Here is a 13683-nt window from a genome sequence, read left to right on the forward strand (position 1 = left end):
AGCTATGCAAAATTTTATGTAATGCTCAAAACACTTTCACAAAATAATCAATTGTCTTTCTCTTATGGTGGCTACCCCTAGGTCATCGATAAATACCTTTAACTCCTCTATAAGGGAGATGTCACCAAAGGTCTTATAAGTTGTTCTTTGCCATGAACCAGGTGCATTGCATAAACCAAAGGCCATCACATGGTATGCAAAGGTACCAAAGACAGTAATAAATGTCATTTTCATCTTGTCTTGCTCAACAATCACCATCTGGTTATACCTTGCAAAGCAATCCATGAATGAATATATTTCCCTACCCGCTAGTTGATCCAAAATTTGGTCAATAAATGCCAACGGGTAGTAGTCTTTAACAATCTGCTTATTCAACTCTCTAAAGTCTACGCAAAGCTAGATTTGATTATTTTTCTTCTTCTTGATCACAATTGGTGAACACCATTCAATATGCTGAATAGGGAAGATCAAACCTGCTTTCCACAACTTTTGTAGCTCTTCGAATAGGTCATACCTTAGTTCAAAAGGCATGCACCTTACTTTTTGACATATGGGCCGACTTCCTTCCTTTAGAGGAATGGTATGCATAGCCAGGCTTGGAGGAATGCCTCTAAGTTTTTCATAACTCCAAGCAAAGATGCCGTGGAACTCTTGAATTAAGGACACATAGCCCTCTCTTTCTTCCAAACTGAGCATGGAACCTAATTTAATTGACCGCGAATCGTTTGGCGTACCAAGGTCCAACTCAATTACATCTGCGTCTCTTATCCTATCATGCGTCTTTATCGGCTCATTCAAGGTTGTCTGGTAAATGTCCTCTATGGTGGACCCTTCTTTAGATCCATCGCTCAATGACGTCTCACTACTAGATGGATCATCTACTGTTTCTAGTTCAGTAGAGGATAAAGTAGCTCTCTCACTCTGAGGAGACTCAGGGTAAGCATCCACTATTACATGATTGGCACCTCTACCCTAGAATCACTCGACTAGCGGGTATATCGACTTGGCAGACTGTTTGTAAAATCCATGGCCTGCCTAGCAAAACTCGATAGCTAGGACACCCTGCAAACCTTATCACCCTAAAGTCTAGATAGCATTCCATGCTTGCAACGGTAACGTGGACATTAATGATGCAACCTTCTAGTTGCCTTAGACTATCGTCAACAATCCTAAGAAGTGTGGAGCCATCTTTTTAGATTTGTAGACCTAGCCTCTCCATCAAGTCTAAACTCATGATATTGACGGAGGATCAAGTGTCCACAATAGCATGCTCCACTAATATTCCATCCACATATGCTAGAACCCTAGAACAATGCTTTTGAGCATGCTCGAACCAATCTTCTCCTACTCTGGCTATGCCCAAAGGTTCTACAATATACCCAATACACAAGATTTTCTTGAATTCCTTGCATAGTCCTGGAGACAATTTAATCAATTGCATGAGGTTCATGTCTAGTTTAACTTCGCAAAGAGAACTTGCTAAATCAAAGTCATGGTAGTTAGCCAAAGCTCTCTTCTCTCGCCAAATGATTCTTTTCTTTGGTCTTCGGACCACCGGATTTGGTGCCTCTTTTTTATTTTAACTTTTGTCTTCTTGCTTGGCAAATCTTTATCCTTCTCAGGATAAACTTTACTATCAATAGGCCTTAGAGGTCCACCTTCCATATCATGATTCAGGACTTGATTTCACCTAGCATCTTACTTAGGGTTCCCCTCGACAGGTTTCACAATTCCTTTGTCACCCTCTCTAGTCTTTTGACCTCTTGTTATGACTCATAGATTAGAAGTTTCAACATCACAGCCTCAATAAGACCACTCCACTCCCATGAGGCAACTCCTCTACCGTAGTCTTTCCTCTTTTTGCAGTATTTGTCTTGGTCCATCATCTTGCTGGAGATTATTCCCTTGTGTGCGATGATTGACTAGACTTGGCTGTTTACTTTCTTGTTTGAGAGAACTGATCTGACTCCACCAGGTAGCAGCTAAGTGTCCAGACTTTTTGCAACTATTGCATTTGACATTTGGACAATTCCTTGGGAAATGTTGGCCATCAGACCACTTACAGCTGAATCTTGAGGGGGCACCCTCTTTAGGGCGTCGACTCCCTATCAAAATTCTGCTGCTTATTAAGGAAATTGACATCAACAGCTATTTGTCTATACTGTTTGGTAATCATGTCAGTGTACCGCTTCATTATATCCTTGACTTCACCAAGGACATTTGAGGCACTTGACTCGTAGCCGCAATTGTCTATTTATTGTCCCATCGGCCTAATCACTTGATTGAGAATCGGCCGCTAACTTACTAGGACAACATTTGGGTTTGTTGATTAGCCTCCACCATTCAGTGGAGCCATCTTACTAGCCATAGGCATAGTCACACTAGGAGGAGTTGGTAACATAGGCAAATTGGGCATGATACTCCCTCTTCCATTCACATTTGACATGGGCTCCCCTTGACTCCCATTGTTTAGTGCCAAATTTACCCTTGCTGCATAAGATGCTTGCAAGCACAGCTCTACTGCTTCTGCTTAGGTAATAGCAGTGTCAATGTCGGCCAAAGCGACACTACTCAGCTACACTTGGATGTTGAAATCTAATCCATGTAGGAAATATTACAATTGTGCAGCCGCGCTAGAATGGGAATATAAGTATCAAGTTTACGAAGAACTTGCTTTAGTTTCTTGGCATAAGCCTGGACATTCTCATTTGGCTCCTGGTGTGTAACATTCAAGATACGCAACCAAAACGGTCCACCCCTCTTAGGGGCAAACTCTTTGCGGAAGGCCGTGAAGAATTGGTCAATGCTAGTTATGGTTCCGGCTTCTAGACCATGATAGCATACCCCCTGTGACGCAATGGTGATGTCCTGAGGCAGGGGGATTAAAATATTCAAAAAATTCCAAAAAAAATCAAAAAAATAAGAAAAGTGGGAGAAAAGTGAAAAGTGATAAAAAAGAAGAGGAAAAATCACGAAATGAAGCTAAAAAGCTAAGAATTGAAAATTTGTATGATTCAAAACAAAAAATTTTGGCAAGAAACTGCAAGTGCTGAATGATGGCAGGTTAGAGGAATGATATGAAGCTCATAAAAAGGGTCCTAACCTTAAACTACTGCAAATGGAACAATAATTGAGATTGGAAATCATTGAAGAATATGGCGAGATAGTGGCACGAGGGGGTATGCCCGATGAGAAGGCAAAAAGTATGGAATCCCAAGCGAATAAAAAAAAACCAAGCACTAAGATGCAGAAAATGGAAACTGAAAGTGAGGCAAATAGTGAGAGTAGTGAAAGTGAAATGGAAAAATGAGAAAATATGTGTGCTGCCATAGAGGCCTAGTTGACAATGGCTGAACATATGATCTCGGGGGGACAACTGAGTCATGCACAATGCATTAGCTTACTACAGCTGATGAACACATTGAAAAAAGGGCTGGCGGAGCGAAAAAGAGAATGTGGAGTAATGACAAGGCCACTGGATACCATGAGTGAGTCAAATGATGAGGAGTTAATGACTGATGAACCGACTACCTGTACAGATGAGTTTTACTTGAATGAGCGGATAGACTGGGAGGCCTAAAGGCGAATACGGGAAGAAATGATGCAGGATGCGCAACGGATGGAAAGGGGGAGAGCTCAAATAGAAAACGATCTAGGCCAATTTGACGATGCAATTGAAGAAGATGGAATGTGCAGGGTGAGTCAATGGAGAGAAGAGGAGTGGGCGGCAAATGAGCCTTGTGACCAACCCGAAGAAGCCTACTTTGGAGATCAAGAAGAAATGTTTGAAGAGGGTAGGTGGGAAGAAAGGAATCAAGAGTGGGCTCCAGATTATTATGCACAATCTCAAAGGTTCAAGCATGAAGTAGAGGACAACGAGTGGCATCAAGGGGAAGAGGAGGAGGCCTAAGGGCCATATTCTTACGAAGATGACCACAAGATATGCCAAGCAGAGAAATGGCAGGCTGATGGGCCATATGATGAGGAGCAACTCGAAGAACTCGTAATGGAGCAGGCGAGTATAAACAAAACCGTGGCCATAGAGTCTCCAAGAAGTCAAGGGGAGGCATGCGGGCTAGCTATCATGTTTGATGGAGTTCTCATCGAAGATTGTGCAGAAGAGGAGATGGTCTACAAATCAAATCTACTACCAGATGGAGTGATCTTAGAGGAGCGTGAAACGGGGAATGAGGACGAAAGAGACAGATTCCAACTTGAAGTTCCCGATGGATGCGAAATGTTTGGACCCAGCAAGGGGGTGATTGAGGAAGTGGATGATCTCACAGTTGAAGACTCTTGTACCTAGAGGGAGTATAAAGAAATCGGGGTAGATTATCCAGAGAATCCCGCACCTAGGGGGAGTATAAACAATCCAGGATAGAATGGGCTATTGTGTTAAGAAGGATCGGATGAGAAGGCAACTTGCCCGGGAGAGAAAGAAGTATGTGGGCTAGAGGCCCGTTGCTTAGATGAGAGGAATGTGGAGTTAGAGTAAGGAGATGGTTGGGTGACGGCGGACGAAGATGAGGTCGGTTGGCAAACCAATTATGAACTCGTGAGCCGCGAGTCTAAAGAAACGGCCGTGTGCAGGTTGGAAGAGGATAATGAACTCGTGAGCTGCGAGTCTAAAGAAACGACCGAATGTAGGATGGAGATGGAGGAAGAACTCGTGAGCCACGAGTCTAAAGAAACAGCCGAATGCATGATAGAAGTGGAGGAAGAACTCATGAGCCACGAGTCTAAAGAAACGGCCATAAGCAGGATAGGAGAGGAGGGAGAACTCGTGAGCCACGAGTATAAACAAACGACTGTATGCAAGATGGAAATGGATGAAGGACTCATGAGCTGTGAGTATAAAGAAAAGGCCGTGTTGGGTGAAGAGGGTGTTGAGGGGAAGGTGGAGATCAGAGAGACAGGAGGGGTCGAAGAACTCGTGAGCCACAAGTATAAAGGAAAGGGCGTGTGGGGAGAAGAGGTAGATCAAACTCGTGGAGCCGTGAGTCTAAACAAATGCACCGGATGTGTTGAGGAGAAGGTGGAGATCAGGGAGACAAGAGGGGCTGAAGAACTTGTGAACCGCGAGTATAAACAAACAATCATGTGTTGTGATAGGTGGGTGGATGATGTGGATAGTGAGGCCAGTGGGACTTGTGGTAATGAGAAGAGCTATGCAGAGAAAGGGGTAAAGACAAAGGCCCATGCTGAAGAGCGAGTTGAATCTAACATTGCTTCAATGTCTAGGGTGGAGGGGGAGATGACAGAGTCAACTCTAAAACTGCAAAAAACTGAGTCAGTTAGAAAGGGGAATCGTGTATGCTTTAGTGAGGAGGTACAAATGTATTCTTACAAAGTCCATGAGCAAGAAGACTGGGCTACAACAGCTGATTTTGAGGGAGACAAGCCCTCATACAGCAAAGAAGACAGGGGTACTGGGGTGCCCCTCCCGTGGACACATAGTGACGAGTGGATTTCTTGGAATGAGGCTCAAATCACGAAGGTGCGTGAGGCTGGGGACCTTGTACTTTGGATGAGAGTGTCTTTCAAGGAACCTACTTCGACCTCGAAGTCTACTAGCGCATTCAATCCCATTCCGATCTCACGAGCAAAGGGGTGCAACTTGCTAGGTGACATCATTGTGGTCAGATGGCTTCATGGTCGAACCGAGCGGGTTGCGTGGAGGCTTCACCCTCCAAGTTCACAAAATCAGATCTGGCTCAATGAGGAGCTTAACACAAGTGTCGAGATCGGGTGTGAAGGCTTGGTCTCAACCTAGACCACTAAGGAAAATCTCGATGTCAAAAGGCCGCTGTTGACAGCCAAAGAAATGGATTTGGCTGTGAGGGCAAGACGGCATGCAAAGACCTTGCATATCGACTTGTACAAGCTCTTCTGGTCCCACTTGCAAAATCAAGCCATGCAGGGTCACAAAGAGGTGGACACAGCGATGGTTCTCATCAAGTCTCTCTATCTTTTACGCAGGTGATCCAACTCAATCTGGCCAAGCAGGGCCTTTTTATGCAAGCAGGCGCAGTTTGGCTACCTAATAGCAATGGCCGCTCCATGTATTTGTGCATCACCGTGGTGGATCAGGGCAGAGAGGACCAACACAAAAGGTTTCGGCATGAGTGTGCGATCAAGTCGGATCTAGCCAGGCAGGACTCCTTACTTCTCCACACCACTTCTGTACAAAACGGTGCAAAAAGGAGAAGGATAAAACATGCGGGGATGATGGACCTCGCTAGAAGGGACTGATGCCCTTCCTTTTATTGTCATATTGAAGAATATCATTAAGTGTCCTTCGTCTTGGATTTGATAGTTGAACATGAGTTTTTGAAACTCATTAATATGGAGTTCTCCATCTTCTTCTACTAACCCATTGAAGATGGGTAAAGGTGCTCCTAATGCCGGTAAATCCAGTGTCATTGCTGGAATTGCAAGGGTTGTGCCATGGCTACAATCGGATTGACAATAGGAGTTTGTGTAGGTAATACTACACCTCCAATTGAATGGGTTGATTGATTGGAAGAGGGGAAGTATTAGGACTTCCTCTTGCACTCAAAGGGCTGCTCGTGACACTTGGTTTATTAAAACCAATGCCGCTTATGCATATCGGGCTACTCCTTTGAGGAGAATAATGCCTTAGAATCTCAGTTCGCCATCTAGCCCTCTCAGCACACTCCTCTTATTGTATTTTGGCTAGACGATTCTTGTCAGAGGACATAAACTGACTATTTGGTCCCTAGAGACCCTAGATTCGGAACCACCACTTATTGGTGGCTCCCGACAAATGCACCATCTGTCAGGACCTAAAATGGGCCTGACACTGGCTCTCTAGCAGACCTCTAAGACACATGACACCCCACACGGCCTTGTAGCCACGAGCGTCTAAGGCTCATACTACACGAAACTCTTACATAAATTTTGCATTTGTGATAGGACACAGTCCAATGTTTCCCTTTCCTTACTCCTCAGAGGGAGATCCCATACAGATTGGTATAATACCTCGTATCATATACACAGGAGGCAACCTCTCGGTTGAAACACCGTGACCTCACTGCAGCTCTCCTACATCAAGGGGATTGGCCCCTTGATGTGTTGCCTCAACATAAAGAACAAATGTACAAGCTCCACTCTTTGATTTATTGAACGATCCAGGAGTTGATGTTTCATCGTTGAACTTATCCCAAGGAACCGCTCGTTTAATCTACAGCAAGGGCTTTCTCACACTCTCAATATTGGTCAATGTTCGGCATACAAGTGCTATGCATCCAGGATTTTATACCATGAGGCATGCAAGATTCAAATGTGTATACTTATTGTGCACAAACATTTATCATTAAAAATCAGCAAAGCAGAGTGTAAAAACAGTCTTTCAATGATTTTCCATCTATTCGTTCTTGTTGCATTGCGAGAGACTAGCACCGAGTTACCTCATGCTACTAGCCTCTTAAAACTTAAATTTTTATCATCCTATATGAAGTGCACAACCAAAAGATTAGACTTCACTTCATTTTCAGTATTTAAATGCTTCCACAACCCCTTTTTCCCCCTACCGCTTATGTGTTGCATTGTTGCACAGGTGTAGGGTTTTATTTTTTGTCATTTTCAATTTATAAAGCAATTAAACGCACTAGAAGATACTTACAAGGGTGAGCTAAGGCTATACCTCATGCCTCAACCTTGTCAATCATGCACGGACATTAATCATATTTTTTCTTATTTATTTGTTGCAAAAATCTAATTTTTTTAATTTTTTAACTATTTTTCATATTTATTTATCAGGAAAATAGAGCATTTACTGGTTTTTTTATTTTTTTTATTTTGACAACTAAGAATCACTCATTTTCCACATTTTATCCCTCATACATCATTTTTATCAAACCTGAAATGGTAAAAAATCCCATTTTCTTTGTAAAATGCGTGTTTTTCGGGTTTTAGAAAATTATTTTCAGCATTATGGCATTATGTATTCTGATTTTTCTGACGTAGAATCATCAAACATATAGCAAACAACATTCCTACTAGTTTTCATCCAATATGAACATCATTTGACCAACCAAACCTAAAAAAGAAGCATTGTTTCTTTATAAAATAGAATTACTGGGTTTTTTATAGTTGCGGGTTTGTAAAACTGGATTTGAGGTAGCAAGACAGTCCACCATTAATGCTCAGCCCATCTCCAATCATCCATCTCCAGCCCCAAGTCGCCTCGGAAGCGATCCGATAGTACCATGCCGGACAAGCATTCACCACCCGGGCTTCATCTCCCTTCACATGCACAAAGTACCCCTTGCAGGAGAGAGAGAGGGAGGAGAGAGAAATAGTAAAAACTAGTTTGCTCTCCTCCTTGGGATCCAAGCGATTCCATGCAAAATTTACTTAACACTTCCTCCATTGAGCTAGGATATATGTTGAAGTTTTAACATTTCTCAAGACATGAGTTCTAATAATCCCTTACTCAAAGCATCATAGCTATAATCTTAATGATTGTTGTTTGCACTAGCTACACATAACTTCAAGAACCCAATGAGCTAATAGCTCATGATATTAGTAAGACTTTAATGCAAGATCAATTTGTGTACCATTGATGCATGTGTCATATAATCTTTCACATGCATGTACCCTCTATGTGCATCTGCGAGCCTTAACAATATTGTCCTAGGTAAAGAATAATTGAGGACTTATCGATGCCTAGTATTTTAGAAATATTTATGTTGCTCATGATATGCATGGATTTGTCGCATAGCAACGAGGGCAATTAACTTCCCTTGATACAAGCACTTCGCAAACTTCATCCTCGAATATTTGAGATGGACTTTATCCTTTCAATTAACCTATTCTTACGCTGCCTAGTACGATCGAATGCACCTCGTGTAAAAATCAAAGCAAGTAGTCCTTTAATTCGAAAATATATTACTTACAATCGGTAGTACTGCAGTTGGATCGACAGTGATGCCCTCGTCCCGACTTCATTGCAGTATGTGGGATTTCCACCCGTGCTTGAAACTCTTTGCTTGGGAGCCATTCCCAATCTTCCTCGCTAGAATGCGATTTCTGTAGGAATTTTAGCAACCTCTTGAGTAGAAGAGGGGGGAAATTAGGGAAACTAGCTTGCGGGGTAGAGAAATAAACTTGGGGAAGAAGGAAGAGGAAACACGCTGATCCAAGAAAATCACAAAAAAATATTTTTTTAACACTTTGTTGATTTTTTGTACATTTGGAGGTTTGAAATAAAGAAGAGGGTGGGAACAACCTCTTGGGAAATCCAAGAAATCACTGGATGGAAATATTTCATGGACCGGTTTACCAAGGGGGGGTGAAGAGTAAAGGTCAATGGAGGAAGGTGAAGGAAAAATGTGTAATGTGAAAAGAAAAGACATGAAATGGATTTGGAGCCATCCAAAGGGCATGTGAGGCTCATAATGTCATGGCTTTGGAGCCTTATGATAATTCAAACAAATGGGACCCTTCTTGGAAGTATTAGTGGAAGAAAAATCAGGCACATGATTTTGTAAAATTTTTTAAAAATACTTTCACTCCTATCCAAAAAACTTTTCAACATAAAAGTTGTAGCGCGTGAGTTGAAGCTTTGGCTGGTATTTTTTTAATAATTTTTTAGAGCTACAAGTCAGGAGATATGGCCAAAATGGTGGACGCCAACTTTTTCCAACTGCGGTGGAGACCACCTCCCAATTTTATACACACTCACACTTTCTTCTCCACACTTAACACTTCCATAAAACATCATTCATTAGACTCCCAACCCTTTCTCCTCTCTTCTCCTCTCTCTCAAGCTAATAAACCATTAGAATTCTCCTCCTAAATCACCCTCAAATTATCCTTAATTGTAGTAGTAATGTATGAATTCTCACTATTCTCTCTCCATTATTGCTAGATATGATCTTATTTTATGAAGATTCTCTATATTTTTTTATAGGAGAGCTCTTGGATTCAAGCTATGGGAGGGAGAATGAAGACAACTCACCTATGATGGAACTTGATTAAGTACAAAATTGGTCAACAAAACATCTAGATGAAGCTTTCGCATTGGTGGAACTGCCTTAATGCAGCTTTGGTGGTGTTAATTCCTATTCTATCTTAACCTTCTCCCTAAACACCCTCAAGGCCTATATAAAGAGGCATTCTCCTTTGTAATTTGCAAAAGAAAAAAGAGAGAGCCAAGAGGCCTTCTTTAGCCCTATTGAGCCTTCCCCATTCTCCCTCATGAGCTTATGCAGTTCATTCCCTTACTATAGCTTATGCATGCTCTACAGTGTAATAAGCCCATGCTATTGGTGTCCATATTGTGTATATTGGTTATGTCTTGAGGGTTCTTCATCTATTGTGCCCTCTTAAGTTTTATTGATTCATCTATTTTTTGTAGTTCTCTCTCTCTCTTTCTCTCTCTTAGTTTTCCTCTCTTATCGCTCACAAGCTCCTCTCCCTCTTGCATAGCATTCTAGTCCGCTCTTCCATGATTAGGTGGTGCCCTTACCTCATTCACTTTGTAGAAGAAGGGAGTTTGGCATAGTATAGAGGTTGCCATACCGAATTTCCTTCGTCATAAATTGGTGCCCCCGCTGAGGACATTCTCATCCACAATTCTCTACCTCCTTATGCGGGATGATACAACACATAGTGGTGCATCCTCTACAACAAGTGCTCCAAGTGGCTCTTCTTCAACGCCTTCACTAACTCTTTTTGAAGCTGGTCGAAGTCCATGACTCCCACAATGGTCTCCCAAGGAAGCCCAAGAAAGGAAGTATGCCTACCAGATGATGGCACGTATGCGGGTAAAAGGTGTTTAACTTAGAAATTCCATTCTCTCACAATGGAAAAAATCATGTTGCCATCAATTGTTAGGTTCTCATAATTGTGGTGAGTCTTTTGCAAACAAAGTGAAGACCCTTTCAGGAGGTTCTCGTCTCCAAATCATCAAATCCCTCTCTCTCTCTAGCCTAATCCACATCAAAGGAGGACAACTATGCATGAACGGTGTGGAGTTGTGTAGAGGTGCAAAGTATAGAGACTACCTTCAACTGTTGCTAGCTCGAAGGTTGGGTGTGGTTGAAAAGGTGGCCATCACACCTTATGAAATATATATCACCGAGGATGGACACACTAAGGCAAGAATAATCACTGGTGAGCAAATTCTCTATATAGCAAAGTTGGTGGATTCCAGAAAGAAACACTTTGGGGAAAATCCTTCATAATTCAAGAAAGTGCATTCCCTCTACTCCCTTAAGTAGTCTCCACTTATGAATAATAATAATGGCCCGAATTTCTACACCTTCCACTCTGTATAAAACATCCGAGTTAATGTATGCATCAGTAGAAAGGTTTTCTTCCACCAGCGCCTTGTCATGTACTTTGGGACTGAAAGATTAAGGGAGATTCTTGTATCACCAGAACCTATAATTTTCCCAATGCTAGACTACAATGCATCCTTCAATGTACATGTCTTTATTTTATTATAATAGTTTCTCATGAATCACCGCGAGTTGTATGGACCAATCCAACCTCTTGCTATGCAAACTATGCATATTGTAGCCAGCACAAAGCTTAGATTCCAAGGCATTATTAGAAGCATACTGGGGCCTAAATGTCTTGCTGAAATCAATGCATATGTGAACCCATTCATCCTTCCCCTCATAAAATACTGGGGCCTAAATTAGAAGCATACCGGGGCCTAGATGTCTTGCTGAAATCAATGCATCTGTGAACCCATTCATCCTTCCCCTCATAAAATACAACTTAAGTCTAGACGTGTTCATCTTTGTACTCTACTAAGGCAACGTCGCATTTCCAAGCTTCTTTGGGTGCAATGGGAAAAATGCAGTGGATTTTTTGGACAACCTTGAGATGGCCTTCCTTGTCTTTGGGAGGGATGATGAAGCATTAAAGTTGAGGGCTTTTCCTTTGGTGCTCAAGGAAGACGCTAGAATGTGGTTCCAAAATCTAAATCTGGCCCAAAGAGCTGAATGGGAGGGATTGAAGATAGCTTTCTTGCAGAGATTTCAACAAACTAACTCAGTTGAAGAGTTATGGAAACGGTTTTTTGCCCTCCATCAAAGTGATCCTTATGGTTATGCAACTTATGAGGAAGGGTTTTTGAAGCTTTGGGGGCAGTGGTCAGACTCATTGAATCCTGGTGAGAGAGCTCCAAACTACCTTCAAAAGGACTGATTTATTTCAGGTTTGAAACCCTTGCTCAGGTAAAGGTGAAATTTCCAAACACTTTTGAAGATGCTTTGAGAATCACTAGGGAAAAGAATTGAAAGATTCTCTACCAAGCCCAAGCTAGCCAAGTAGTTTTGGCAAACAACATCACAACTATGGAGGCCTCTCAAGCATCCCAAATGTATCTAATGCACTAGGCCTTGTTAGAGGTCAAGAAGACATGATCCAACAAATAAACAATCTTACCAATCAATTAGAGGGTTTGAGAGTGAATCTTGTGCAAGGTGCAAGAAGACCTATCGAGGGGAATGGTGGGAATCGACCACAAATGCGGCGACAAGAAAGGGAGATGTTGTGTTACAACTGTGGAGAAAATGGACATGGCATGTACAATTGTTCTCACCCTAGAAGATATGATCACCCTGCCAGAGGCCCTCGACAATAAGTAAGCCCTCCTCGTGCTAGGACTCAAGAGCAAGAGCAGTCGCGACCTGCAATTTCACAACCACCTTATGTTCATGCTGAAACCCTTGTTGTTCAACCAAATGTTAATGTCATAAAAATAGAGGAGGTGGTCAGGGATAGAAGGCTCCAAGAAGAAATAGCGAGAGGTAAGATGAAGGTAGATGTAGTAGAGACCATGCCTATCAAGCGGATACATGTCCAAACTGAGGCAAGCAAGGAAGCAATCAATGAGGCAAGTACATCACGGGCACCTAGAGATGAAGGGAAGAAGAGAAAGACTCGAACTAAGTCTAAAATTGATATCTCAGACTTCCCTTTGGGTTCTCGGACACAACCTTATGATCTGATAGTAGATGTGAGCTCGGGGCCAAAAATTATTTGGCCACAACTACTTAATGCCTCTCCAAAGCTACGACGACAATGGTAAAAAATGGTAAGCACAAGGGCAAGGCAAGGTAAAATGGTTAGTGCAATCAAGGCATATGGCCTCAAAGATATAGTGCCTTTAGTGGAAGCTCAAATCAAAGGTCAACAGATTCGAAAAACATACATCGATAGTGGAGCAGAGGTTTGTGTCATGACAACAAAGCTTATGCATCAATTAGGCATAGAAGTAATGGAATCCTCAACCTTTAGGGCAAAGATGGCCAACAATGATGCGGTCACATGTGTGGGTGTAGTGAAAGCTCTGAGAGTTTCTGTTTTTGGAATCACTGCAGCAGTGGATGTTTATGTGATGCCAATAAAGGGAGAATGATATCCCCTCATCCTAGGGAGACCTTGGCTTATGGGCATCGGAGCTAGGCAAAATTGGGCAATAGGGGATTTGGAGTTGAGGCCACGTAAGGTGGGTAGCCACGATCAAAAAGTGGTTTACAACTTGAAGAGTGGGCGTCAAGAGAACCTTGAACTAGAAACATCTGCCGATGAGTGGAGCTCAAGTGGATGTTCCTCATCGGTAGAAGAGGAAGAGAGTTCAAGTGGAGAGAGTGATAGCACTCTCTAAGTTATGGGCATCACCTTAAAGCAACCTACCTC

The sequence above is a fragment of the Lygodium microphyllum genome, chromosome 2 (assembly GCF_053477565.2).
Source record: "Lygodium microphyllum isolate KBCC chromosome 2, Lygodium_microphyllum_v1.1.10, whole genome shotgun sequence".
Classification (NCBI taxonomy): Eukaryota; Viridiplantae; Streptophyta; class Polypodiopsida; order Schizaeales; family Lygodiaceae; genus Lygodium; species Lygodium microphyllum.